Source organism: Botryllus schlosseri, chromosome 12 (genome assembly GCF_051294905.1).
Source record: "Botryllus schlosseri isolate E-star chromosome 12, Bs_hap1, whole genome shotgun sequence".
In the NCBI taxonomy this organism is placed as follows: domain Eukaryota; kingdom Metazoa; phylum Chordata; class Ascidiacea; order Stolidobranchia; family Styelidae; genus Botryllus; species Botryllus schlosseri.
In genome coordinates, this window is record NC_137247.1 from 17,864,015 (window position 1) to 17,889,220 (window position 25,206).

The 25,206-nt window shown below is 38.6% G+C and overlaps 1 protein-coding gene and 1 long non-coding RNA gene across 3 annotated transcripts in view; one reads left to right on the plus strand and one right to left on the minus strand.

The window, feature by feature from the left end:
* LOC145451567 (uncharacterized) overlaps positions 1 to 25,206 on the plus strand; it is a 321,835-nt gene that overhangs the window by 71,411 nt on the left and 225,218 nt on the right. The window lies entirely within an intron of this gene.
* On the minus strand, positions 15,783 to 19,215 carry LOC145452495 (uncharacterized). Its single transcript, XR_013919393.1, has 2 exons — positions 17,046 to 19,215; positions 15,783 to 16,308 (listed from the first exon to the last, which is right to left on the minus strand). It is a non-coding gene; the product is annotated as an uncharacterized LOC145452495 (long non-coding RNA).

Below are 25,206 nucleotides of genomic sequence, written 5' to 3' on the forward strand. Positions count from 1 at the left end.
TGTGTGATGTAAATATCTTTCATATTGTGATCTGAAAAAGTCGCGCGGGTATCAGTCGTATCATACAAAGTAACTAGTTGACACAAACAAAATATTGAATGAAGACTCGTCTGTTGTTTTCATAAGTCAAGAGAGTGAAAATTGTTTTTGTTACACTATATTATTTTCCGCTACACTAGCGTAGTTTGTATCTAGAAAAAACGATACACACCGACGATGTGGTGTTGGTCAATATCGTTATGTAAAGAATGAGTAAATCCTCTTCCATGTTGGTGTGATTCAAGTCGATAGCATGTTACACATAACCATCATTTGTATTGTGTGTGATATTGTGAAGATGATACCACAACAACACAACAAGTAATATTTTGTATCGGGTGTTTGCGCTTTAGGAATAGCGGAGTGTGTGATATTTTGGATATGTGTGCTCGGTTGAAACTAGGGTTGTTCTTGGGTCTTGTGTCGGACAAATCAGAACTATGTCTAGAATTCAAGCATACGTCCAAGTAAGTTCTTTAGTGACTATGATTACACCTACTTTGACGAAAGGAAATGGATACCATACTAATGAACAAAAAGCGCAAACTGGTTTTACCAGATTTAGGTGTAGGATATCTTTTCGTTGATTTCTTTATCGGTGTGTGTTTTACAAATATTTCTAGTACACCTAACTATAGGACGCATTTAGCAAACGTCGTACAAATTGTTTATGTGACGGCAACGACTTTGAGAGACTTGGTTTCGAGCCTTTTTTGTAAAAGATTGTCGGACAATGGTGTTATACTCTTCTGTAATGCTTGAGGCACGTGAGCAAGTTTCCAATCAACTATTAATCGGACGTCCGACTTTGGTTTAACAATTCGTAATATGTCTAAAATGCTTGCTGGTACCATAAAACACAAATCGAAATGCATATCAATCAAGACCTTTGCATGCTCTGAGTTTTGTGGTGGCATTTATTTCGCCCGATAGAAATGAACTTGTATCAATAGTAACGCGAAACGTGTTTATCATTTTCGGTGTTGGTTGTGTTCGTGATTTCTTTGTCGGTATGCACTCTACAAATAATTTCTGCATACTGAGTTGTGATGCGTTTGGTGAATATCATACAAATTGTTTTTGTGGTGGTAATGACTTTCAGCGGTTTGGTTTTTATGATTATAATTACTTTAGAATATTCATATGATAATGTATGATCACTAACAACAATACAATCACATTTTGTAGATTTCAGTGTAGCACATATTTTGATTTTATTATTACCGTGAGTTTTGTCTAGTAGAATAGGTTGTAGCCAGTAATGATATTCCAAATTGCGCTTGTGCTGATCAAGGTCTTAGAGTGTAACCTTGTAATTTTTTACATTTAGCAAGTACAACGACGAGTCACGAATTAAGTATTGTTCACCCGCTTCTACTGGTACTCGATACCTAAAGTGATATTTTCACACTCCGTAAGGTAAGGATGTTTCAATTCGCTGTTACAAATTCCGATAATAAATCGTATCAATTGTTGGATTCAATAGTAACGATATTGTGATATACTAACTCCACACGTAGTCGTTTCAATTACTCGTTACGAATTGCGATAATAAAGCATTTTGTATCGGGTGTTCAATGTATGAATAATGGAATTATTACATCTTTAGCACCGGTTATCGCAAACGATGGATTTCAATAATTATACTGGTTGTTGAATGTAATAATACCGATATTATTGTTTCATCTTTAATCCTAATTATTGTAAACGATTGCATTTTTAAAATATTTTCTGATACGTAGAGTGATTTCTACCAACGCGGAATAATTTTCCAATCCAGAACATTTCACACACGCATAGTTTTACAACTCAATATGTAAATAACAGTGGTAATGAAAAGTTTGTTGCTGTCATAATAACCTTCACCGCAACACCAGGTCTAATTAACGCGAATAATTTAATAATCAAGTAATTACCAACTATTACAAAATCTCTTTTGTCAAATCAATGTGTCAATCCTTATGTTTACAGTATGATACCTTTCAATGTAACACCAGCGTTTGATTGTAAGAAATGAATTCTCAACTACGTTGGTCAGACATTCAAATCTCGTATGTTCAGACATATATTATGTTAATCTCAAGTTGCGTGCACCGAGTAGTATTTACTTTGGTTTATAAAATATACCGAGTAGTAATTACTTTATCTTACAGAATAGTAACGACTTTTACAGTTGAACAAATAAAAAGACGATTTGGTGGTATATGACTACAACCGAACTTGCTATGGGTTTTGGATTGTGGTGATTACTCGCGTAGTCTTGTCTACTTTTCATAAGGATACTTTTTGCTTTGGTTGGGTAAGTTACAAACGGATTGACTTGACAAGGTTTTCCTTGTTGTCTCTTTGGAGTATGGCAAGATGTTAAAATGTCGAGACGTAATACTATTTCCGTTAACTCAATTGCATCAAAAAATAACCAGATAGCTTGTTCAAGGTCTCGACAAAGTAGATTGAAATATTCCGATTTAATTCATCGCGTCGCAACTCGATCGCGGTATGCACAAGTGGTTGTCAAGTTAAAAATATTTACAACAGGTGCTATTTCATTGATTGACTCAATTGTGTGTAGTAACACATTAAAATATAGCGATAGTATTTACTGAAACTCTATTTGATAAACGGAAAACTCAGTCGTGAATAGAGTTGTAAGTTTCAAGGATTGTTTCAAAGTATGATCTTGAAATGTGACTGGATCAAAGTTGGTAGTCATGTTTGTCAAAGTTCAAATATTTCATTTTGGATTATCTGGATTTACCTTTAGTACATCCCGCGAATGGATTCCGATGCGGTACTATAACATTTTTGATAATAATGACTCAAGGATTTTCAATCAAAAATACTGGAATTTTTTGGTAATGCTAGAGTTGCCAAATGATTAGTTGCGTGTTTTTGTTAAGTGTTTGATTTCAAGTTAATAAAGACAATAACTGTGTAATGCGCACATACTTGTGATTCTTGATTCTTGTATTGATTCTATAAGTGTGAAAACAGTGGCGCGGAATATGCGAATAATTCGATGCGGCTGAAAGTCGGCGTCAGTAATATTCAGGTTACGTTCGATTCAACAAAAACGTGTTAAGGGATTTGTCAAAGGATTAGAGTTGTACCGATTTAGAACATTCAGATACGAATCGACTTGATTTGTGTAGTGAGTTTCATTTCAAGTTGATAAACTAACACATTGATTGAAGATTTTCATGGATCTTATCAAGCAACTAAAGTCAGCCACTATTCTGGAGGCGTGAAACATATAGCGATCGCGGGCGAGTGACAAATTGTTGGTTTTCGAATCACCGCCTGCGACGGTTCTGGGACAAACTAATTACCGAAATATTACCTTGTGAGCGTCTGAAGCATTATCCGGTGAGTGGTCGTCGGATTTTAAAATTATATCACACCCTTTTGAATAAGCGTTCTCTTCACAGAGGATTAGGGTTAGAGCGGAAATAAGTGACAATTTGTCGCTATTCAAGTTACCGACACTGGCGGTCTGTTATTCGTTACTTGTTAAATCTTACCAGCGATATCAAGTTCTGTGACAAACTGATTACTAAAATTTCAACGCGTGAGCGATCAATATGCCTGTAACACCAAGTCGTGAAAGATGGTTATAACCGAGACATTATCTTGTCAGCGATCGCGGGGTTTTGCAAACTATTTCACAGCTATTTGAAGTGGTAATTTGTGACCGTTGTTATTGTTGATATTCGAATCACCGTCTACGCCGGCTCTGTGGTAAACTAAATACCAAAATATTACCTTGCAAGTGATTCCTAGACTTAGCAAACTATTTCACACCTTTTTTGCTGAAAGTACGACATACCGCCCGCAGTCTATACCGAAAGTACGAATCACGACCGCACCCATAAGACGCAATAGCCGCATGCGACCCCCGTCGTAAGAAATAAGAGCCGCTCGTCACCCCGCCATAAGAAATAAGAGCCGCTCACCACCCCCGCTTTCCCAGCCGCTCACGACCCCCGCCATAAGAAATAATAGCCGCTCACCACCCCCGCCATAAGAAATGAGAGCCGCTAACCACCCCCGCTTTCCCAGCCGCTCACGACCCCCGCCATAAGAAATAAGAGCCGCTCACGACCCCCGCCTTAAGAAATAAGAGCCGCTCACCACCCCCGCCATAAGACGCAATAGCCGCTCACCACCCCCGCCATAAGAAATAAGAGCCGCTCACCACCCCCGGTTTTCCAGCCGCTCACCACCCCGCCATAAGAACCCCATTACGAATCGCGACCGATCTACTATACTACTCTCGTCAACTCTATCATGAAAATCTTCGAGTCCTTATCATCAAAAATGTTATAGTGCGGCGTCGGAATCCATTCGTGGGATGTATTAAAGGCAAATCCAGATAATCCAAAATGAAATATTTGGACTTTGACATAGTCTGAATTGAAATATATTGACAAACTTGACTACCAACTTTGATCCAGTCACATTTCAAGATCATACTTTGAAACAATCCTTGAAACTTACAACTCTATTCACAACTGAGTTTTCCGTTTATCAGTTTCAGTAAATACTATCGCGATATTTTAATGTGTTACTACACACAATAGAATCAATCAATGAAATAACACCTGTTGTAAATATTTCTAACTTGACAACCACTTGTGCATACCGCGATCGACTTGTGACGCGATGAGTTAAATCGGAATATTTCAATCTATTTGTCGAAACCTCGAACAAACTATCAGGTTATTTTTTGTTGCAATCGAGTGAACGGAAATAGTATTACGTCTCAACATTTCAACATCTTCCCATACACAAAAGAGCAAAATACAAAAAACCTTGTCAAGTCAATCCGTTTGTAACTTACCCAACCAAAACAAGAAGTATCCTTACGGAAAGTAGACAAGACTACGCAATTAATCACTACAACCAACAAACATATCAAGTTCGGTTTTAGGCATATACCACCAACTCGTCTTATTGGAATGTCAGCAACTCTTTACGGTCATAGTTACAACCACATAAACTAATTTACCCTGCCCACACGTCATGATCATTCCTGAAATCAACACAAACTCGACCACTGACTTGAGTTAACCACAAAACGGCATCAAGTTTTTAATCCACTTATAGCTGACAGATTATTCGAATACATCGATGGAGAATATTATTGAACTCGTCGGTATTGTTACTTCAACAAATTACACCGACTGCGAAAGTTAATATCGAATGGTAAGACTTGATCACATATTTGTTGAACACAGACATGACAAAGAACATGATCGGGATTTTATAAACTAGTCATATTACTTTTCACATCTATCAATATCAGAATACAAGTCATCAAACTTTTTGTTAAATGTAACATAGCGCTTTTGGAATCGGATTCGTTATAGTCGTACAAATTGTATTAAACCCAACATCAAAACAAAAGGACTTTTTTAGTTCATTGAAATCAAATCATTCGTCTTCGACTTGTGCTTTTTTAGATTGCCCGCGACAATTCGTTTCGAGTGAGTTGTAACCAAAGTCAAGATATCTTTGTATCCACAGATATGGAAGATGAATATAGCTAACACAATCACGAATCGACGTTTCAGAGTATTTCGCGGATGTAATAAACTTGTTAGTGTCACCTATCTAAAAGTACGCACGCGTTCGATTTCCATACCGACTGTTGCGATGTTTAGGATTCACTTACAATAACCACGGGTGAGGATTTAACATCAACGTCGTTACTGGTGGTATTCACAACAGAGAATCGAAACATTACACAGTGTGAAAATATATCTTTGATATCAAAGCATTATCCCAAGTATACGATTAATAGTCAACTCCGTTCACACTTTCTATAGAATGTGCTAAATGTAAAATATCACGAGGTTGCACTCTAAGACTTTGATCATTACAAAAGTAAATTGGAATATGTTTGCTGGATGCATTCAATTCAGCTAGAAATGTCTAGTGCACAACAATCGTAATATCAAGGAAGTACTTGCTATCACTAAACGTGTTTTGTATCGTTGTTCATTTGTGGTATTGATTGAAATTGTTTTTAAACACTCAAATAATAATTCCCGACATGAAACCAAGCCGCTGAAAGTCGTTACCATAACAAAGAAACAATTTGTACGATGTTTGGCAAATGTACCCTATAGTTAGGTGTACTAGAATTATTTGTGTAACACATACACCGACAATGCAATCGAAATTTTTTCCGTTGTCATTCGCTAAAGTAAATGTCATCACAATACTCTGTCACTAAAAGACGTTACTCGGACGTGCTTGAATTCTAGGCATAGTTCTGATTTACCCAACACAAGACCCAAATACAACCCTAGTTTCAGTCGAACACAGATATCCAAAATATCGCACACTTCGCTATTCCTAAAGCGCAAACACCCGATACAAAATATTACTTGTTGTGTTGTTGCGGCATCATCTTCACAATATCACCCTCAATACAAATGATGTTTATGTGTAACATGCTATTGATTTGAATCACACCCACCTGACGGAAGAGGATTTACTCAATCTTTACAAAATGGATATTGACCAACATCACATCGCCGGATTGTATCTGTTTTGCTGGATACGAGTTATGTTAGTTTAACAGTAAACAAATTTCACCCGCTTGGATTATGAACTCAATGCGTTAGCAGTCATTCAATATTTTGTTTGTGTCAACTAGTTACTTGGTATGTTACTCCACAACTCTTACAAAAGTACGAAGGATATTAACATCACACTAAGTAATTAACTTTACTCGATATTCTCGCATTACGAAACTAAAGAATGGTTGGTTAGACTCTACAAACTGTTTCGATACCTCAAGAACTTTATTGTCTGAATGGTTGGTCACGTATCTTAATAATCAAGTAGTTCAACACAGAACTAGTATTAACAGAAACACCAGAGTTGTTTACACAAAAGTTTGTATGTGTACAGTATGCGACTACCATTTGTAAGTCCAGCACAATTGTGGTATCCATCCGAGTTTAGTTAACACAATTTGCGACACCGAGGTCGCCTCATCTTTCGTAAGACAACATACCAAGGCTTCAGGATATGTCCATGTCATAACAATAAATCAGCTACTCCAACAACAGAGTACATATGTTTTCTAGTTACGGTGCTTACATCTTACACACAAATCAATCTACTTCGCTAACGAAAAGTGCTGAGTCATCACATGGTTGTCCTCACAACAATACAACTAAAACATACTATCATACAAAATGGTCGTTATAGTTTGCACACCAATGGTACATCGTACAAGTAACAAGTCTCGAGAATCCAGTTATTCAAAAAACGTGAAAGTATTTTTACACCAAGTCGTTATGTTGACGAAGACGTATATTGTAATATCATGATCGATTTGTATTCGTTGACCGCAAAATGTCACTACTCTAAATAATTATTTTTCACTCAAACACAAAAACCTACTTGTCGCCATTCGTTTTCATCAAGCACGAGTTCAAGAAACTTACTTACTACGACATGAATTGTTATTTTATGTTGTGTAAATAGGTAATAATTAATTCAAGTAACACTATATCAACATCATCGAGCTGTGCGAATAGATTTAGTTGTGATCTTGTGGTTTTAATCGAAGTACACAGCACGGTCTAATGTAGAGTCATCTCTATTGTACAGCAACTCGGTAATCGAAATGCATGCATTAACATTTAAACAGCGATCTTGTTTTGTCACGTGGAAAAATATATTCACTATCGCGATACTCTGCACAGGACGTGCAAATCCTTTTCACACTCGTAATAGTATACCAACGGCTACCGGCGACAACGTTTAACAATACCAACGACACTAAACATACGATACCTACTCAAGTAAAATTTCCATTTTCACCTGGAGATCAGCCGTTACCTGAGTAAAAATACGATTATCCTTTGAAAATCTGGCGTTTACCCAGTGTAACAATACATTTTCACATGGGGGTCCATCGTTTCCCAGAGTAACAAACCCCTTTTCCTTTGGAAATCTATTTTTTTGCGTGGGTAACAAATCTTTTTCACTTGGAAATATCTTTTTTCCTCGGGTAACAAACCTTTTTCACTTGAAAATATATTTTTTCCTCGGGTAACAAACCTTTTTATACTTGGAAATATATTTTTTCCTCGGGTAACAAACCATTTTCACTTGGAAATGTTTTTTTTTCCTGAACGACAAACCATTTTCACTTGGCGGTCCGTCGTTTACCTGAGTAAAAATATCATTTTCCTTTGGAGATCCGGCGTTTACCCAGTGTAACAATGCATTTTCACTTGGAAATCTGTCATTTACCTGAATACCGTTTTCACTAGGAAATCTATCTTTTCCCTGGTAACAATACCATTTTCGTTTGAAAACTAACCACCACACCGGGTCAATTTGATATTTTTGCATATTGTTACAACGGCCAGTGACAAAATATACACCAACAACGACTCCGATACATTTGTGTAATCGCATTTTCACTTGTTCTGGTGCATCCCATCAAAATCGGCGGTTAGCCACACACACACACAATAACAACGCGCTATTTCGATATGACTGCAATGTCCGGGCTCGTGCTTTAGATTTTCCAGAATCAATCCGTCTAAAGTTGTAATCCCCCCCCCCGACTTTGTTAACTGGTTGATACACGGATAACAATCTTCGGAAAATGTAGGAACGCATGCTACCCATCGTGCGCACGATTCCAGGTTACTTGTGATTAATTTCCTTGCTCACTCTATACAGATTATACGTACTGGGATATGTAGCGGTAATCGGTTTGGTCAATACATATCCCCCCATCCAGTATGGAATTACAAACCCAATACAGGCCAGTTCATAACCGGATCCGGATATTCAATGCAAAGCGATAAAGCAGAACCAATGACCAAATGTAATTAAACATATAGATTCACAACCCTTGATTTTTTTCTCGCGAAAAATGACAATACATATCGAATATACTTTACGATTGTTCAACCCTACCAAGTATTCAAGTAAATGTGGTTTATGACATTACATACAATGTGTCGGTGTACAAATGTTGGGTGTTTATGCACACATCGGTATGACCCATAGACAACATCATCATACCCTCCAGGACTTCAGTCAACTACCATTGGTCTCTCGATACAGCGAACGATACAGTATGCAACACATATCATTAGAGTGATATATCCACAGGTAAATATGGGGACTCGATCGTTTTAGCAACTTGTAACATCACAAGATAGACACGACTCGGGATTACTAATATTCACAATGTTTATGATAAGTGTCGTTACTGATCGTTCACTAAGTCTATATCAGGGCTGGCCAACCTTTTCAGCCAAAGGGCCACATTCGATTGACGAAATATTGCGCGGGCCACTTGCCGCGCGAAGCGCGAAAATTTTTCGAAGTTCATAGCTCAATAATATTGTCACTTGACTATATTGCGGGCCTGCAGTATATCGCTGGGCTCAGTTGGCAAGGACTGGACTATTCAGCGCCTGGACATATCAATTTCGAAAGCTTCGACCAACATGCGTCAATCATTTTGTGCCTAGGTTTCATAGTCGACGGTCTTTCTGTGAGTGCAAACGCTATGTCGCACATGTTGAACTACACTTTGTCTTGTAATCGAGAATATAGTTAGACTCAATCAGATACATTAGGCGCATTATTAGGTAACAACATTAAAAGCAACAAATCGAGTGACAACATGTTGCGCGAAGCGTGTAGAAAATATTTACTTTTGATAAATTTATCGCAAATTATTCTTCTTTATTGTAGTGTACGAAGATCTACCAAAGTGTGACTGGCTCATGGAAATGCCAATGCGTCGTAACTGATATTTTAGTCATCACATCTCCAGTGTTGCTTCCAGACTAATCAAATTTTTGGTTGGCCTTGCAAGTTCACAATCTGTGCAATCCATTTTTGATAACATTACCAATTTCGGAAATTACCTCGCGGGCAACTCAAAACCTTCTCGCGGGCCACATGTGGCCCGCGGGCCACGGGTTGGCCGGCCCTGGTCTATATGAATATTCGAAAAATCGGGTATCGCTACTCTCAACACCAGTGATTCGGTTTAAGTTCGAAATCGATTTGGTAATGTAATCCGAAATGATGTGTTTCTGCGGGATCTGTTAACCTTTACAAGAAAGTGCTGTCTCTTTGACACATGAAACAAATATTATCAACCGCACCTTGCGTGCATCGATTTGTCGGCGTCGTACAATTATTGTGGCCAGTCCCCATATTTACCTGTGGATATATCACTCTAATGATATGTGTTGCATACTGTATCGTTCGCCGTATCGAGAGACCAATGGTAGTTGACTGAAGTCCTGGAGGGTATGATGATGTTGTCTATGGGTCATACCGATGTGTGCATAAACACCCAACATTTGTACACCGACACATTGTATGTAATGTCATAAACCACATTTACGTGAATACTTGGTAGGGTTGAACAATCGTAAAGTATATTCGATATGTATTGTCATTTTTCACGAAAAAAAATCAAGGGTTGTGAATCTATATGTTTAATTACACTTGGTCATTGGTTCTGCTTTATCGCTTTGCATTGAATATCCGGATCCGGTTATGAACTGGCCTGTATTGGGTTTGTAATTCCATACTGGATGGGGGATATGTATTGACCAAACCGATTACCGCTACATATCCCAGTACGTATAATCTGTATAGTGTGAGCAAGGAAATTAATCACAAGTAACCTGGAATCGTGCGCACGATGGGTAGCATGCGTTCCTACATTTTCCGAAGATTGTTATCCTTGTATCAACCAGTTAACAAAGTCGGGGGGGGGGGGTTACAACTTTAGACGGATTGATTCTGAAAAATCTAAAGCACGAGCCCGGACATTGCAGTCATATAGATATAGCGCGTTGTTATTGTGTGTGTGTGTGGCTAACCGCCGATTTTGATGGGATGCACCAGAACAAATGAAAATGCGATTACACAAATGTATCGGAGTCGTTGTTGGTGTATATTTTGTCACTGGCCGTTGTAACAATATGCAAAAATATCAAATTGACCCGGTGTGGTGGTTAGTTTTCAAACGAAAATGGTATTGTTACCAGGGAAAAGATAGATTTCCTAGTGAAAACGGTATTCAGGTAAATGACAGATTTCCAAGTGAAAATGCATTGTTACACTGGGTAAACGCCGGATCTCCAAAGGAAAATGATATTTTTACTCAGGTAAACGACGGACCGCCAAGTGAAAATGGTTTGTTGTTCAGGGGAAAAAAAATATTTCCAAGTGAAAATGGTTTGTTACCCGAGGAAAAAATATATTTCCAAGTGGAAAAAGGTTTGTTACCCGAGGAAAAAATATATTTTCAAGTGAAAAAGGTTTGTTACCCGAGGAAAAAATATAGTTCCAAGTGAAAAAGATTTGTTACCCACGGAAAAAATAGATTTCCAAAGGAAAAGGGGTTTGTTACTCTGGGAAACGATGGACCCCCATGTGAAAATGTATTGTTACACTGGGTAAACGCCAGATTTTCAAAGGATAATGGTATTTTTACTCAGGTAACGGCTGATCTCCAGGTGAAAATGGAAATTTTACTTGAGTAGGTATCGTATGTTTAGTGTCGTTGGTATTGTTAAACGTTGTCGCCGGTAGCCGTTGGTATACTATTACGAGTGTGAAAAGGATTTGCACGTCCTGTGCAGAGTATCGCGATAGTGAATATATTTTTCCACGTGACAAAACAAGATCGCTGTTTAAATGTTAATGCATGCATTTCGATTACCGAGTTGCTGTACAATAGAGATGACTCTACATTAGACCGTGCTGTGTACTTCGATTAAAACCACAAGATCACATGTAAATCTATTCGCACAGCTCGATGATGTTGATATAGTGTTACTTGAATTAATTATTACCTATTTACACAACATAAAATAACAATTCATGTCGTAGTAAGTAAGTTTCTTGAACTCGTGCTTGATGAAAACGAATGGCGACAAGTAGGTTTTTGTGTTTGAGTGAAAAATAATTATTTAGAGTAGTGACATTTTGCGGTCAACGAATACAAATCGATCATGATATTACAATATACGTCTTCGTCAACATAACGACTTGGTGTAAAAATACTTTCACGTTTTTTGAATAACTGGATTCTCGAGACTTGTTACTTGTACGATGTACCATTGGTGTGCAAACTATAACGACCATTTTGTATGATAGTATGTTTTAGTTGTATTGTTGTGAGGACAACCATGTGATGACTCAGCACTTTTCGTTAGCAAAGTAGATTGATTTGTGTGTAAGATGTAAGCACCGTAACTAGAAAACATATGTACTCTGTTGTTGGAGTAGCTGATTTATTGCTATGACATGGACATATCCTGAAGCCTTGGTTTGTTGTCTTACGAAAGATGAGGCGACCTCGGTGTCGCAAATTGTGTTAACTAAACTCGGATGGATACCACAATTGTGCTGGACTTACAAATGGTAGTCGCATACTGTACACATACAAACTTTTGTGTAAACAACTCTGGTGTTTCTGTTAATACTAGTTCTGTGTTGAACTACTTGATTATTAAGATACGTGACCAACCATTCAGACAATAAAGTTCTTGAGGTATCGAAACAGTTTGTAGAGTCTAACCAACCATTCTTTAGTTTCGTAATGCGAGAATATCGAGTAAAGTTAATTACTTAGTGTGATGTTAATATCCTTCGTACTTTTGTAAGAGTTGTGGAGTAACATACCAAGTAACTAGTTGACACAAACAAAATATTGAATGACTGCTAACGCATTGAGTTCATAATCCAAGCGGGTGAAATTTGTTTACTGTTAAACTAACATAACTCGTATCCAGCAAAACAGATACAATCCGGCGATGTGATGTTGGTCAATATCCATTTTGTAAAGATTGAGTAAATCCTCTTCCGTCAGGTGGGTGTGATTCAAATCAATAGCATGTTACACATAAACATCATTTGTATTGAGGGTGATATTGTGAAGATGATGCCGCAACAACACAACAAGTAATATTTTGTATCGGGTGTTTGCGCTTTAGGAATAGCGAAGTGTGCGATATTTTGGATATCTGTGTTCGACTGAAACTAGGGTTGTCCTTGGGTCTTGTGTTGGATAAATCAGAACTATGCCTAGAATTCAAGCACGTCCGAGTAACGTCTTTTAGTGACAGAGTATTGTGATGACATTTACTTTAGCGAATGACAACGGAAAAAATTTCGATTGCATTGTCGGTGTATGTGTTACACAAATAATTCTAGTACACCTAACTATAGGGTACATTTGCCAAACATCGTACAAATTGTTTCTTTGTTATGGTAACGAATTTCAGCGGCTTGGTTTCATGTCGGGAATTATTATTTGAGTGTTCAAAAACAATTTCAATCAATACTACAAATGAACAACGATACAAAACACGTTTAGTGATAGCAAGTACTTCCTTGATATTACGATTGTTGTGCACTAGACATTTCTAGCTGAATTGAATGCATCCAGCAAACATATTCCAATTTACTTTTGTAATGATCAAAGTCTTAGAGTGCAACCTCGTGATATTTTACATTTAGCACATTCTATAGAAAGTGTGAACGGAGTTGACTATTAATCGTATACTTGGGATAATGCTTTGATATCAAAGATATATTTTCACACTGTGTAATATTTCGATTCTCTGTTGTGAATACCACCAGTAACGACGTTGATGTTAAATCCTCACCCGTGGTTATTGTAAGTGAATCCTAAACATCGCAACAGTCGGTATGGAAATCGAACGCGTGCGTACTTTTAGATAGGTGACACTAACAAGTTTATTACATCCGCGAAATACTCTGAAACGTCGATTCGTGATTGTGTTAGCTATATTCATCTTCCATATCTGTGGATACAAAGATATCTTGACTTTGGTTACAACTCACTCGAAACGAATTGTCGCGGGCAATCTAAAAAAGCACAAGTCGAAGACGAATGATTTGTTTCAATGAACTAAAAAAGTCCTTTTGTTTTGATGTTGGGTTTAATACAATTTGTACGACTATAACGAATCCGATTCCAAAAGCGCTATGTTACATTTAACAAAAAGTTTGATGACTTGTATTCTGATATTGATAGATGTGAAAAGTAATATGACTAGTTTATAAAATCCCGATCATGTTCTTTGTCATGTCTGTGTTCAACAAATATGTGATCAAGTCTTACCATTCGATATTAACTTTCGCAGTCGGTGTAATTTGTTGAAGTAACAATACCGACGAGTTCAATAATATTCTCCATCGATGTATTCGAATAATCTGTCAGCTATAAGTGGATTAAAAACTTGATGCCGTTTTGTGGTTAACTCAAGTCAGTGGTCGAGTTTGTGTTGATTTCAGGAATGATCATGACGTGTGGGCAGGGTAAATTAGTTTATGTGGTTGTAACTATGACCGTAAAGAGTTGCTGACATTCCAATAAGACGAGTTGGTGGTATATGCCTAAAACCGAACTTGATATGTTTGTTGGTTGTAGTGATTACTTGCGTAGTCTTGTCTACTCTCCGTAAGGATACTTTTAGTTTTGGTTGGGTAAGTTACAAACGGATTGACTTGACAAGGTTTTTTGTATTTTGCTCTTTTGTGTATGGAAAGATGTTGAAATGTTGAGACGTAATACTATTTCCGTTCACTCGATTGCAACAAAAAATAACCTGATAGTTTGTTCGAGGTTTCGACAAATAGATTGAAATATTCCGATTTAACTCATCGCGTCACAAGTCGATCGCGGTATGCACAAGTGGTTGTCAAGTTAGAAATATTTACAACAGGTGTTATTTCATTGATTGATTCTATTGTGTGTAGTAACACATTAAAATATCGCGATAGTATTTACTGAAACTGATAAACGGAAAACTCAGTTGTGAATAGAGTTGTAAGTTTCAAGGATTGTTTCAAAGTATGATCTTGAAATGTGACTGGATCAAAGTTGGTAGTCATGTTTGTCAATATATTTCAATTCAGACTATGTCAAAGTCCAAATATTTCATTTTGGATTATCTGGATTTACCTTTAGTACATCCCACGAATGGATTCCGACGCCGCGCTATAACATTTTTGATGATAAGGACTCGAGGATTTTCATGATAGAGTTGACGAGTGATTAGATGCGTGTTTTTGTTAAAGGTCAACTGCATCTCTATAGACAACTTTGCGGAATCATGTTCAGAACTTTTTTTTATACCGAAATTACCGACTTTCCGTGTTTCAACTCAATCGGAAATTGCCGTAATTTTGACTGAAAGTCCCAATATTGGCATGTTTACGGAAAAAGCAGAATGTGCATTGTGACGTCAAGTACATGACATCTCTATTCTCACCACAGCGGATATGTGTGTTCGCCAAGACGCTGGGCGAATATTTGAGTTAGTTGTATGGCGAAGGACTCGCTTATATGGTGTTAAAACTGAGTCTGAGTACTTGAATGTAAGTATGAAATGCGGACGCGCTTCAGGTGGTGATTCGCTCGATCCCATATCAGTGGAACCGCTATCAGCTTCGTATAATGATGGGTCGGTTGGTAATCTGTAGTGTGATCAGCGTAAAAGCTAAATGAAATGCAGTATGGTAGCGGCCTATGTATAATTTGGTGGATTACCTCGTTTCAATTAGGAATCTTGCTACAATCAATCACAGGTGTTAATATGAAGGTCGCCAGCTTAGATGCCAACTATCAGGGAGAGTTTGTGCTGACAGAATAAGAGTGAATCACAGCATTACCATCATTTCAATCAGCTTGTTGGGATGGTGATGCATTGAAGATGTCTTACTATAGATATGAACAGGATTATGGCCACAGAATTATAACATCTAGTTTGATGCATGAGTGAATGAGCCTCATTAAGATGAAACGACGAGTACGTTGCCAAGTAATTTCCTAACACAACTACACTTTTCAGGAAGCTGAGAAACACTGAACAGGAATTTCGTCCAATTGCTATGGGGATTCTGGAGAAAACAACATGGAAAATCCTGCCTGCGCATGTCGTTACTGCCATCCGATCAAAAGTCACATCCAGTAGTTATAAAGGATTTCAATTTTGAAATGCTTCATTGTGAATGAAAATGGTTTTATTGAAAATAGTAAACGCAACAAACTAATCCATCAACACTGCTACTGTATCAGGAAGAGAAATATATCGGGTTTTGTGTCCAGCAATATCATCATCCGAGCTAATTTTGACGATGCCGCTACTCGAATAAAATTGATGAACTGTGCCGTTCCTGGTCTTGTTTTGATGAGTGCATTGACTTCTTCATTGCAGTAATCTAGAGAAGGCAAAAAAATATCACAAGGTGTTATAACACAGTCAGATTGAAGGCAGTATTCCAAACGTTGTATTCTTAAGTATCATTAAATAAAGGATTGCCAACTGCATCCTACAATGATGCGTATGGCTTGTGAATATGGTGAAATCTTATAAGGGTTGTTTTGAACAGTTAACAGAGTACTTTACGACCGTTATGGTGATACTGGTACTTTCTCATCTCCGCTGAGCTGCCAACATCTTGAGAGGGACACAGATTACGATATAGTAATGGATCATCGGTATTATCTTGTTGCTTTTGCTGCTTACATGATACGCAGGCCTCCTGACTCATAGGCTACAGCTTCATCAGTCTATGATTTTATCGGGGTTGTAGCCAAGTCGCAAATTTCCGAGTCACAAGTCAATCTCACTTCTATAGTTTTGGCTCGAGTCGCGTCCTTTTCAATTATCCACGGAGACCATAAAAGGTGGTCAGCGATGTAACCATCAGGTCATGCAGTCAGCTGGTTACATACTCCCTTTTCAGTAACTAATGCCACTACTTCATTCAATGAGTGAAGTGGCTTAATTTTAGAATACTTCCACTTCAAAAGTTTTTGAAGGCATATACTTAATTCTACATGTATACTTGAGTGCAAACAATAACTATACTTTCATTACCACCACAGTCAATACTAATAGAAACGGTTAGTTACACTCTTATAGTACTAGCTGACTCAATACATTTTCACTTACCGATTTCGGACAGTACCGGTACGTAGCTTTAGAGGAGTACAGGTATTCCTGCGTGAAAATGAAGTGTGGACGGGAGTACATGCGATAGTTGCCTGTGTTCGGTAGTCAACTAGCTTGTGTATCTCGGATACTTCATTGAAGCAAGATGGTTGAAAGTGATCCGCGCATAAATATGATTCTGTGCGCAATTTTGGTCTTCACGATGTTCCGCACTGTTCAGCTATAGGCGTCCGGTCGGCTGCCGGCATATGGCTTGTGAAAGCGATGTAAGCACACTTTGAGTACCGCATATTGCGTATTGTAGCAGCCATACGCGACATAACGTCTACCTCCATTCCTCATCTTCTTAATAGCTTTCATGATCACACTGAAATACTCAAATCCACAGCAACAGGGATAACCTTATACAAACCAGGTATCAAGACTTCTGCTGTGTCAGTTACATGACGTCATTTCATAGCTGAATGATTTCATATCCGTTTTTCGGCTTTTCGATTTATAATTTAAATTACTTGAAAACAATAAGGTATTTTCAATTTTCATTATTTTATTCATATTCCTAACCACATAATGTACGAAATAAGGCAAAGTCATTTTTGAGATGCAGTTGACCTTTAAGAGTTTGATTTCATGTTGATAAAGATAATAACTGTATAATGCACATACTTGTGATTCTTGATTCTTGTAGAATTATAGTTGGTAGTGATTCTATAAGTGTGAAAACAGCGGCTCGGAATGTGCGAATAATTCGATGTGGCTGAAAGTCGGCGTCAGTAATATTCGGGTTATGGTCGAGTCAAAAGATCACGAAAAGATTTCTCAAAATAATTAGAATTGTACCGAATTAACACATTCAGATACGAATCAACTTGGTTTGTGTAGTAAGTTTCATTTCGAGTTGGCAAATTGATACATTGATTGAATATTCTCATAATTCTTATCGCGCAACTAAAGTCACCCACTGTTCGAAGTGTCAAAACATATAGCGACCACCAAATTGTTGGTTTTCGAATCACCGTCTACGCCGGCTCTGTGGTAAACTAATTACCGAAATATTACCTTGTGAGTGATCGGTATGTCTTTAACACCAAGTCGCTAAAAATGGTTATGTCCGAGACATTATCTTGTTAGCGATCGCGGGATTTGCAATCTATTTTACACTTTTTGAAGTGTTAATTTACGAGCGCGGTTATTTGTTGCTCGCTTTTCGTGTCGCTGCTGAATACTGAATACTGCTGAATGTAATAGCACCGACTGGATTAGTGGAATAATCGATACGATAGTGCGCGCTCCGAATTTCCAAAACGGACGTATTTTAAAAAGAGCTCAAGGATTTTCAGCCAAGGAATACTTGGATAATTTTGGTGATGATAAAAAAGTGAATGATACGATTGTACGTGCTTTTGTGAAGAGTTTGATTTCAGAGTAATAAACGAATGTGTAAATGTGTATACTTGTGATTCTTGTTGCGACTGTGAACAGCAGACTATTCTATAGGTGCGAAACAGTGGTACGGAAGGTGCGAATAATCCGATCTGAAGTATTATTCAGCTAGCAATCAATAGCGAGGAAAGACTTAGAACACGATCGGTCATTTGTCACGACTAAACTACATCATATATAATAATTTACGATATACACATTAACAAAGGTTCATTCACATGACTATTTATTTGATACATATTCAACACCGCGCGAGAGATGCCTGAAAGGGCGATTCACGGCCGCACCCATAAGAACACATGGTGAGTCACCAGAGACCGCGTAAGAATACATGACAGGCGAATCACCGCCACCGCCTATAGCAAAAAAGGCGAGTCACGACCCCGAGTTTTCACGGCGAATCACCGACGCAGCCTATACCCGAAAGGGCGAATCACGGCCGCACCCATAAGAACACATGGTGAGTCACCAGAGACCGCGTAAGAATACATGACAGGCGAATCACCGCCACCGCCTATAGCAAAAAAGGCGAGTCACGACCCCGAGTTTTCACGGCGAATCACCGACGCAGCCTATACCCGAAAGGGCGAATCACGGCCGCACCCATAAGAACACATGGCGCATCACCGCCGAGAGGGGGGTCTAAAAAGGCGCATCACCACCCCCGGTTTCCAGGCGCGTCACCACCCCGCCCATAAGAACCAATGGCGATTCGCGACCGATCTATATAACTACTTGCGCCCTATAGCTTGAGAACCCCAGAATTATACTAATCGATCTCCGCAATTCAGTGTGGATCAGTGTTGGGATCAAGTCACTACCTTCGGGTCACAATTCATCTCGATTCATTGCACATTTTGACAAGAGTCAAGTCAAGTGAGTCGATTTTTGGATGAGACTCGAGTCAAGTCACGAGTCACGTTGCTAGTCAAATCAAGTGAATTTCCGAAGTACGAGGCATGCGTCAAAACCATTGCATTCTGCTGGCTGTTTTAATGAGAGCTTCAGTAAGGTCAGATTAGGGCCACATGCTGCACTAAGATCCATGGGTTGGAACCAGTGCTGTATGTAAAACGAGTTTAGAATCCTACGATCACCTCTGAAGCTTTATGGACATAAGCAGGTCGTGTTATTTTTGGCATATGCCAAAACTGCCAAAAATAGCTTATTTTTGGCATTTTTCAATTTTTATTTTTGGCAGTTTTGGCATCGACCTCTAAATAGATATTTTGAGACTCGAATTCGTCATAAAAACGCTTTATTTGGGTCAGTTTATCAATAGAGACCAAAAATTGTGCAATATCCTCTTATAATCAGTACCAACAAACAATAATAAGAAGAAAAAACCTAGCGATTACATAGGTTAATAATATCAAATGAAACCACAAAATGTGCAGTATCCATTCGGACCCGGTGCCAATAATTAAAAAGAATGAGAAGCCTAACGAACATTGTTACAGCTTTTGAATAGACTTAAATTGTTTGCACTGTAACAGTGCTTCCAAACTCAGGTCAGCAAAGTTTCTCCTGAATTAATTTTTCGCCCAACGAATCTGGGAAATATCGGCTTCAACAGTAGCCGTTGAGGGAAAGAATGTTGTCAGTCCCTCACAAAAGGTTTTCAGAGCTTCAAATTTTCGGAGGACAGAACCGCCTTCCATGCATCATGAAAAGAGATCACTGCGCTAGTGCTATCGATCTCATCGCGGAAAGAATTTTCTTCCCGATACTTTTCCAACAGTTCCCTGCGTTGTCTCTCAACACATTCTATTTTGTAGCGCGACCATCCCATCTCCATTAGTCTACCGATATATTTTAGGAGGACTGTTGTCACGTCAGATGGCTTTAATATTACCAACTCACATGGAAGAGTCCTGGGAAGGTTAGCTTGTTTAAGAACATTAACGCAACAAGACTGTCTGGCAAAACGAGACTGCAGCTCAGAAATAGCCGGACTGTTTGTTGTGTCACAATGTTCAACTCGATCACGATGCAAAAATCGTGGTTGAATTTGGGGTTTCCAGATCCTTGAGCAGAATACAGTACAGCGGCAGCTTTCCATTGATACCCGTTTTATGAAATTTATCGCTCGACAAGCCGGTCATAAATGGCCGTAAAATTGCCTTTGGACAAATGGAAAGTATAACGTAACCAAATGCAGTCAGCCGTTCAATCTCGCTGTGCCCACACCATTTAGGACACCATGCTTTCTCCCCTAATGGGTGGGCTGGACCCATAGAGTAAGAAACCTGCCCTTCACACACGCTCTTCTCGCTTGTAATGCGGTCCTGTTAACACAACACCATGAAAGAAATACACTATTGGCAGGCCGTGTTATTTTTGGCATATGCCAAAAATTAGTTATTTTTGGCATATGCCAAAAATTAGTTATTTTTGGCATTTTCAAATTTTTATTTTTGGCAGTTTTGGCATCTGGCTCCTGAAATGCCAAAAATAACACGGCTTGGACATAAGTCATGAACTACATTCTCTGCGTTTTAGAAGTGGTTTTGTATTTCACTTTCAATTGCGAGTATCATTCTTTGAGTTCTGATTACTTTCAGTTCTTTTGTCTGCCGAACATACACGTTGGAGCATAAAAGCAAGTGTAGTAATAATTCTATTTTCCGAAAATAAAGCTACTCTAAATATAACTTTTACAATCCACAATATTTGTTATTAACGTATACTAATCGCACAAAGTGATCAAACCGTATCCAATACAACTTCTACGTATTGCTCTTCGCTTAAACTTCGGGGTTTATCATATGGGGTAGGGCGCCATGCCATGATATTCTCCAAAACGGGGTCTTCTAGTATCGCATTTTCATATCAACACTATAATTTGCATCCCATGATGCGAAAGAATGCTTATTCATCATATAGTAGGGCTGGGCAGAATGATTCAAGTACTCGAATCTGAATCGAGTACTAATTTTAATGATTCGAGTCGAGTAGTAAAAGACGAATTTTTCGAGTAGCCTACTGAAATTATACGCTTCTCGCCACTGAAAGTAAATTTATCAACGAGAATTATAGTTTCGATACTAATTTTCACTGTTGATGCCTCGAGACCTTGATTGGCGGTATCGTAGCATACGAAACATATAGTACAAAGCTACGAAGGTTACTGGACGTAGCATATTTCCGAAGTCATGATTATCCCACAACATTGTCACCGAGTGGAATGAATTCGGTATAGTCAGAAAAATACTAAAGTATCATTTATGAATTTATGAGATGGATAACAGACATTATATTCTTTGGGGTGGCATAGACGGTGCCTATTTTAACTTTGACGTATTGTATTCCGTTGTGACGTCATAATGAGTGATACTCGATTACTCGACTCGACTCGAAGCATATTACATGATTCAGAATCGAATCACTCTGGTACTCGATTTTGCCCAGCCCTAGTTGCTAGTTTTATTGATGACATAATCGTTACTGGCGCTGATGAACGCGATCATTTTCGCAACTTATCGTTACTTTGTGAGCGTCTCACCGGATATGGTTTCACCGTCAACTTCGCTAAATGTGAATTTTTCAAAAGTAGTATCGAGTATCTTGGTCACATAATTGACAAGAACGGCAAACGCCCGTCGAAAAAATTCGTTGAAGCAATGTTGCCCAAACCTCAGGATGTTCTCCAGCTATACAGGCATTCCTGGGCAAAGTCAATTACTATCGCGCGTTTATTCCTAATTTTACGAATAAAACCGCTCCGTTATATCGCCTTCTTCAAAAAGACGCGAGATTCACTAGGAATACGGACTTGCGCTTATCAAAGGGTCCAGAGCCTGAGTTTGAGTAACTGGAAATTCGCGAAAGCGCGGAGATCGTTCACGCTATTATCATGGCACTCGATGACTTACCGTTAACTCGAAATGAAATTCGCGACGCGACGCTGAAAGATAAAACCATGGAACCAGTGAAATTATCTGTTACTCAGGGTAATTGGAATACAAAGACGCACGTTGATGATTTTACTTGGTTTTCGTCTCGCAAACATTCGCTTTCTCTGCACGAAGACATAGTCATGCTCAATATTGATGGTCTTCAGCGCGTAGTAATTCCGCAGTCACTTTGATCGCGAGCCTTATCATTGTTGCACAAAGGTCATTGGGGTATCGCGAAAATGAAACGGATGGATCGACATTACATCGCATGGCCTTCCATTAATCGCGACATTGAAAATCTCGTGAAGAGTTGCGACGCTTGCCTTGAAGTAATGAAAGCGCAACTATAGAACTAGAACTAGAAGTATATCTCTAAGTCTGAACGCCACAACGCGGTAGAATAAGGTCGTACCAAACGCTTCAAACTGGTTTTCTCTTAACGTGCCGGGTTGCATGTTGCTTTCTTTGCTAACAATAAGGTCAGTGTTTTGTTACGTTTAATACTTTTACGTTGATTAGAATGAATGTTAACTGGGGATTCTATTCCCATGAGCTCGGGCTAAACAGAAAACCAGGGCTGTGGAGTCGGGGTCGGAGTCGGTGGAGTCGGAGTGGGGTAATTTTCGCTTGATGGAGTCGGAGTCGGAGTCGTGAAAACTATAATAGCTGGAGTCGTAGTCGGACTCGGGGTCGTGGGGAAAATACTGACTGGAGTCGGAGTCGGAGTTTGTGAGAATGACCCTGACTTCGACTCCGACTCCGACTCCAACTTCTCTATCATGAAAACATTTGCTTTCAAAGAATTTTCAATATAATTTTTATGTACCACCAATCACTGTTATTAATAACCCTACAGATCAGGTGCGGCCAGCCCGCGGCACGCAGGCTAAATTTGGCACACGAGAAGGTTAGGTGTGGCCTGCGAGGTAATTCTCGAAATTATTTATGACATCAGGTACAATTGCAAGGCCAGCCAAAATTTGATTAGCATGACCGCGAAATTTGATGATGACTAAAACAACAGTTCTGACGCATTGACGTATATCCAGGGGCCAGCCACATTTATCCCATATCTTCGTATATGACCATAAAGTAGAATATTTCATAGCAGATTTATTTGACTTGATATTTTTCTCGGTACATCGCATGATTCATTTTCATTGTCACTAGATTTCTTACATTCAGTATTTGAGCCCCTTTCTGAAAATTATAAATACATATTATTCACAGAATTGATTCTAATTATTTTCCCAATTAGGAGATAACGTGTGGTCCAACATGCAGCTTCGCTTGTGCACTCGCGGCGAGATCGTCGACAAAACATTTGCACAAAATGATAGAGGCATGTTCACTGATACCGTCGATTTTGCTATGTCTAAACGTCGAATAATCCTGTCCTTGCCAAATGAGCCCAGTGGTATACAGATGCGACCCCCAATGTATGTTAGCAACATATTTATTGATATAATTCAGTCATTATCTTGCAAAAAAAGTTAGCGCTTTGCGCGCCCAGGGCCTGATTTTGCACTACACAGTTGCATGACATATTGTTATCAATTTTAGAGCGTATTAATATAAGTCTTGTTTGCAATGTTACCTAATTCGGTTCGCTCCTATCGGACGACTAATAAAAGGTTATCAACATTCCAGTTGCCCACGCAATGGTTCGTAAATCTCATGTGTCCCTTTGGCCGAAAAAGTTGTCCACCCCTGATATAGATAAAATTAGACATTACTTGCAAATTACAACTCAGTTGCACAGGGGAAGAAAATCGCAATATGCGTTTTCGCGATGCAGTCAAAATTGATGCAATTTCTGGAATTATACCATGATACTGTGACAGAGCAAATGCATCGGCTGGTTTTGTAAAATTGTAAAAATGATGTAAATTTGACCAAACGATGCTTTCCACATGACAAAATTATAAATATTTGTAGTGTAGCTTAGCTGTTTGGGTCGAACAAATGATTAAGAAAGACTGCAAGTCCCAATCCTTGAATACTTGATTAAGTACATGTAGATTAGACATAGGCTATGGTCTTTGACTATACTTACCTAAATTCCATTTATGACCAATGTGTATTAGTAGTAAGAGTGTGTGTGCTTGTAATCAGTATAGTGTGCAATGACAAAATTAGTAGGATCAATCTCTTTATTAGTTGCTGACTCATACACAAGAGCTACACTTGGATTTTTTATCTACATTTTTATTATACAGGATTGGATATCTGCCATATTTGAATGATTCATACATTTCAGGATATTATAGAGTCCATGTTATAAAAACTTGAAAAAGGAAGGATATTCAGCAAATCTTTCATTCATGTTAATTGCATAGTGGATAATTCGAGCTGTGCCACAATGAAACAATTTAGCATGACACCGTTAATCATATGTTTGCATATGTTTAATGGTTGTATGATGGTCATTCAACCGACAATGTGACATATAATTTTCGAAGTAAATTGGTAATAATGCTGGAGTCGGAGTCGGGAGTCGGAGTCGGAGTCGGTACGTTTAAAGACCCAGGAGTCGGAGTCGGAGTCGGTACGTTTAATGACTCAGGAGTCCGAGTCGGAGTCGGAGTCGGTATATTGAAAATGCGTTTAGTCGGAGTCGGAGCCGGAGTCGGTGGTAAAATTTACCGACTCCCCAGCCCTGCAGAAAACAATAAACAGCCCTCGAGATTACCAGACCACGATATGATATATCGACCTTGCCTAAGAAATGCCCCATTAATTTTCATACTTTTATATCATCTTATATTGCCTTGAATCAGAAGCGGTCAGTAACGAATTGCTTACCACCTTGCAGAAGT